Source organism: Camellia sinensis, chromosome 9 (genome assembly GCF_055761805.1).
Source record: "Camellia sinensis isolate YWXY chromosome 9, ASM5576180v1, whole genome shotgun sequence".
Taxonomy (NCBI): Eukaryota; Viridiplantae; Streptophyta; class Magnoliopsida; order Ericales; family Theaceae; genus Camellia; species Camellia sinensis.
In genome coordinates this window covers 192,961,072-192,967,071 of record NC_138969.1, presented here as the reverse complement: position 1 = coordinate 192,967,071, position 6,000 = coordinate 192,961,072, and positions in this window count along the sequence as shown.

Sequence of the window (6,000 nt, the reverse complement as noted above, 5' to 3'; positions counted from 1 at the left end):
CAAGAGAAAGAAGAGCACCTGAGTGCCAGGCCCAAGGTGCCAGTGGAGAGTGGGTCAGCTGACCCTAAGGAAGTGATGGAGCAGCAGCCCAAGGGGGGCCCTGCGCCCTAAGAAGGGGGGGTCAAGGTGAAGTATGCGATCTACCATGCTCCTGCAGTGTCTGGGCGACTGGAGGGAAAAGAAGGACCAACCAGGACAGCTGCAGATTTGCTCTTGCGGGTAGTGGACGAAGCAGCTGCGCGCTCTGCCACCAAGTTCAATGAGGCTAAGCTGCTAAGGGGGTTGTGCTCTGCCCAAATGGAGGCGACCATTTTAGCAGGGGCTCTGCTGAGAAAGGCGGCGGCTGCAAAAGGTGAACTGAAGCCTCTGAAGGCTAAGTTGGAGTAGGCGAAGGCCCAACTTGAGAGTTTGAGGAGTGAAATTACGGGGTGGAGGAGGACCGCACGGAGCGTTTGCGCTAAGGGGTTGGAAGAGGCCCAGAAAGCGAAGAAGATGGAGGTGCTGGCGATCGTGCAGCGCAATGTTGCCGTTCGAGCTCATGCTGAGATGCTCACGGTCAAGTTGGAGCTAGAGGACGAACGCCGCAAGGTAGTGTCGCTCGAATTCCAGCTGGCTGGCGAGCAGGAGAAGCTGGGGGATGCTCAAAATGCCTGCACGGTCGCCACCGAGCGGTTTGAAGAGGCTATGACCAGTAATGAAGAACTGCGCGCCCAGCAAATCAAAGAAAATAATGAAGCAGACCTGAAGATTGCTGGGCTGCAGAAGGAGCTGAAAGATGAGCGTGCTATGGCGATGGAAGAGAGGGCGCGGTTGGAGAAGGAGTTGGGGGAAGAGAAAACTAAGGCAGCCTCTGAAAGGGCAACATACCCCGATCTATGCGTGGCAGCAGTAGAGCAATTTAAGGCGTCTGTTGACTTTCAGATGGTCATCGATGCTACTGTTGCCAGCAACTTGGCGAGAAAAGAGGCTACGGGGGCTGGTCCGTCGGGGACGACCGCTGGGGGCAGGAGTGAAGCAGAAGTGATCCAGAGCTTCCAGCGGTCGGACTTCTATAAACACGAAAATGGTTGAGTTCTGGGACAGCGGGTGGAAGATGTTCAAGCGTAGAGCGGAAGAGCTGTTCCCAAACTTAGACTTGAGTAGTGTCAAGATTGACGATGATGACGTGGCCTAGACCCCCCTAGACGAGGGCGTTGAAGAAGAAGACCTTGTGTCAAGTGAGGAGGAATGATGGAAGTGAACAAAATTTGTACTTAGAGTTTTAGTTGTTTGTTTTGTTTTGTTTTTTTTTTTTTTTTTGAATGACTGTAATAAACTTATGTACAAGTTTGTAAATAAATAAAATTTTGAGTCTTATTTTCATGCTATTGCTTTTGTTTGTGCATCTGAAATGAATGAGAATGGTGACTTGTATAATGCTTGTGTATAAATCATTGTAAAGTGCAAAATGTAAGGAAAACTGAATGTAAAGTGAAGTTTAAAACGTAAGAAAAATTCAATGCGGAGTGAATGTGAGAAAAACTCAATGCAGAGTGAAGTTCAACTTGCAAGAGTGTTAAAGAACCAGTCTAATTTGGAAAACGTTGGACTAGAATTTGACTAAGTATGGCCACTATGCTTACGATCATGAAGTTGCAATGGTGGCTCAGTCTGGCTTAGGCTTAAAGTAACTCGGTTTGAACGTGCTTTACATGTTCAGTCTGGCTGAGGCTTTAAGTGACTCGGTCTGGCCGAGCTCTTCATGCTCAGTCTGGCTGAGGCTTTTTGTGCTTAGTCTGGCTGAGGCTTTTAGTGACTCGGTCTGACTGATGCTTTTAGTGACTCGGTCTGGCCGAGCTCTTCATGCTCAGTCTGGCTGAGGCTTTTTGTGCTCAGTTTGATTGAGACTTTTAGGGACTCGGTCTAGCTGATGCTTTTAGTGACTCGGTCTGGCCGAGCTCTTCATGCTCAGTCTGGCTGAGGCTCTTTGTGCTTAGTCTGGCTGAGGTTTTTAGGGACTCGATCTGGTCGAGCTCTTCATGCTCAATCTGGCTGAGGCTTTTTGTGCTCGGTCTGGCTGAGGCTTTTAGCGACTCGGCCTGGCCAAGCTCTTCATGCTCAGTCTAGCTGAGGCTTTTTGTGCTCAGTCTGGCTGAGGCTGCAACCAAAGCGTTATTGGAATACCACAGATAACTGAGATACAAGCTTGCTGTCATACAAAGTGTAGCCCATTGGATCATAAATTTACACCATATGAGGAGAAAATGAGAACATTCAAGTGTGTAAACTGTCAAATAAAGCATACAACAATTGGACAATACAAAAGTACAACTTTTATTGAAAATAGCGCTTCAAATGCTCAGCGTTCCAAGGATGGGGGAGGTCTCGACCTTCCATGTCCTGAAGTCGGTAAGTGCCCGGACGTGGTCTGGCTTTCACAACGTAAGGTCCCTTCCACTTGGCTACCAGTTTGCCCTCAGTCGGATTTTTTGTGGCAAGAGTTACTTCTCGCAAAACAAGGTCCCCCACGGCGAATTCCCTCGGTCTGACTTTGCGGTTGTAGTGTGCTCTCATTTTTTGTTGGTATGAGGCCCGTCTAACAGCGGTGGTTTCTCGGAGTTCTTCGATCGGATCTAGGTCTGCCCGACGTAGCTCTTCAATTAGTTCTGGATTCGGGTGTAAAACCCTTGGGGTTGGCAGACCGACTTCCACTGGGATGACCGCCTCAGCGCCGTATGTTAGGCGAAAGGGGGTCTTCCCAGTGGGAGTCCGAGCGGCGGTGCGGTAAGCTCAGAGTACATTAGGTAATTCCTCATCCCAAAGTCCTTTAGCAGCTTCTAGTTTGGTTTTGATGATCTTCAGGAGAGAACGGTTGGTGACCTCAACTTGGCCATTGGCTTGGGGATGGCCTGGAGAGGAGAAGCATGGCTGGATTTGGAGCTCTGTGCAAAATTTCTTGAACTTGGCATTGTCAAATTGTTTACCGTTGTCGGAGATGATGGCTTGAGGAATGCCAAATCTACAGATGATCGACTGCTAGATGAATCTGGTTATGTTCCGCTTGGTAATTGTGGCAAGGGGTTCTGCTTCTACCCATTTAGTGAAGTAATCAATGGCGACAATGGCGAACTTGGTTTGGCCTCGGCTAGTGGGCAATAGGCTGACCAGGTCGATTTCCCATTTGGCGAATAGGTAGGGACGGCAGAGTGTGATCAATTCTGTAGGAGGGGCATGGGGTATGTTGGCAAAGTGTTGACACTTATCACATTTGAGCACGAAGTCTGTCGCATCTTGATTGAGAGTGGGCCAAAAATAACCAGTACGAAGTATTTTGTGGGCTAGGGACCTGCCACCCGAATGATTGCCACATACGCCCCCATGGATTTCTCTTATCGCGTAAGTCGCCTAAGCAGGATTGAGGCATCTGAGGTATGGGCGTGAAAAGCCCCTCTTGTACAAAAGACCATCGACAAGAATGTAATTGGACAACTGGACCCTGACTTTGGCGGCCCGCTATTTGTCATCTAGTAGTTCCTCTGTTGTCAAAAATAGAAAGATGTCGGACGCCCAGGGGATAGGTTCATTTTGGAGGAAATGGACCGCATGCTGGTCGGGGGATATGGCAGGGTGGGTCAGGTATCCGAGGCGAACACCGTAGTTGAGATCTGACTGGTCTGCAGAGACTAATTGAGCCATCTTATCTGCCTTGGAGTTTTCCGCCCGAGGGATATGCTGGATGTGGAAAGTATTGAAGAGACAAGCAAGGGGGAGTGCGAGATCCCTATAAGCCCACATTATGTCGTCCCTGGCCTCGAATTCCCCCGTAATTTGTCCAACAATAAGCTGGGAGTCACTGAACACTCGGATATGGCTGACACCAATGTCTCTAGCTAGACGGAGACCTACTATCAATGCCTCATACTCGGCCTCATTATTGCTTGCATCGAACAGAAAGCGGAGAGCACATTTGAAATAACCATTGTTAGGGGTGGTGAGGATGAGACCAGCCCCATTGCCTTCTTTGCGGGACGATCCGTCGACGTTGAGGATCCAAGAGTGGGGGTCTTCTGGCTCGGTAGGGGTCGGTGGGGGTGGAGGAGTTGTGGTTGGGGTGAGGTTAGTGAATTCCAGGATGAAGTCGGTAATAGCCTGTCCCTTAATTACTGTCCGAGGCCGGTAGGAGATATCAAACTGACTGAGTTCGACCGACCATTGCATAAGCCTGCCGAAAAGCTCTGGTTATTGCGTTATCTTCTTTAACGGTTGGTCAATGTGGACCACTATGGAATGGGCTTGGAAGTAAGGGCGGAGTCGTCTGGAGGCGGTGACCAAGGCCAAGGACATTTTTTCTAACAATGGGTAGTTCTGTTCCGCCCCCCGAAGAGCCCGACTGATGTAGTAGACCGGTCGTTGGATAGAGCTGTCTTCCCTGACAAGTGCTGCACTGACAGCAGTGTGTGACACGGCTAGATAGAGGAAGAGGGGTTCACCCGTGATGGCTTGAGGAAGTAAGGGGGTTAGCCATGCACTGTTTCAACTGTTGAAAGGCCTCTTCAGATTTTGTCGTCCATTCAAAAGTTTGCCGAAGGACTTTGAAGAAGAGGAGGCACTTATCCGTTGCTCAGGAAATGAAGCGGTTGAGGGCGGCCACTCGGCCAGTAAGCCTCTGAACCTCTTTGACCGTCCTAGGTGACTGCATTTCGATTAAGGCCTTGATCTTTTTGGGGTTAGCCTCGATGCCTCGCTGACTGACCATGAATCCCAAAAACTTCCCAGATCCTACGCCGAAGGCACATTTTTTCGGATTGAGCTTCATCTGGTACTTTCGGAGGGTGGCAAAGGCTTCTCGCAGGTCGGCCAGATGATCGGTGGAGAGCTTGCTTTTGACCAACATGTCATCGACATATACTTCCATGTTTCGGCCTATCTGATGATGGAAGACAACATTGACCAACCGTTGGTAAGTGGCCCCGGCATTCTTCAACCCAAATGGCATCACACGGTAATGGTAGGTGCCTTGGTCGGTAATGAAGGAGGTGTGTTCCTGGTCAGATGGGTGCATCAAGATTTGGTTGTATCCAGAAAAGGCATCCATGAAACTAAGCATTTGATAACCGGTCGTGGCGTCGACCAACAGATCTATGCAAGGGAGAGGGTAGCTGTCCTTGGGGCAAGCTCGGTTGAGGTCGAAGTAGTCGACACAGAGTCGCCATTTACCATTGTTTTTACGAACCAGAACCACATTCGACAGCTATCTGGGGTAGTCCACATTAGTGATAAACTGTGTCTCAAGGAGTTTGTCTACTTCCGAAGCAATAAGGTGATTGCGTTCTGGGTGAAAAATGCGCTGTTTTTAGCAGATAGGTCGAGAATGGGGCTCAACACTAAGACGATGGCTGATGAAGGAGGGATCAATTCCCGACATATCGGAGTGAGTCCAGGTAAACACGTCGTTGTGTTCAACTAGGAGGGCGGTGAGGTCGGTCTTGGCCTGGGGAGACAGTTGGCTGCCAATCTTGGCAGTTTTTGCCAGGCTGGTGGGGTCGATGGAGACCTCGATAAGCTCTTCCACTGGTTCCCTCCTGACCAGCTCATCCTCGTCCCTGACGTCAAGTCCTTCAATGATCATGGTTTCCTTAAGCTTAACTTCTTTAAGTGAGGTAACATAGCATTCTCTAGCTACAGTCTGCTCTCCCCTGGCTGTGCCGACCCCCAGATCGGTGGGGAACTTGACGGTAAGATGGAAGGTGGAGGTGATGGCTTAGAAGGCGTTTAGGGCGGTGCGGCCAAGGATGATATTGTAAGCAGAGGGGCAGTCGACAACAAGGAAGGTGAGCAGCTTTGTGGTCTGCTTAAGGTACTCACCAATTGTGATAGGAAGATTAATGGAGCCGATGGAGGTCACCCGGTCGCCTGTGAAACCGACCAGAGGGGTTTAGAGGGGAGACAGACTTTCTTCTCCAATCTTGAGCTGGCAGAAGCAATTGAAGAAGATGATGTCTGAAGAATTGCCGTTATCGA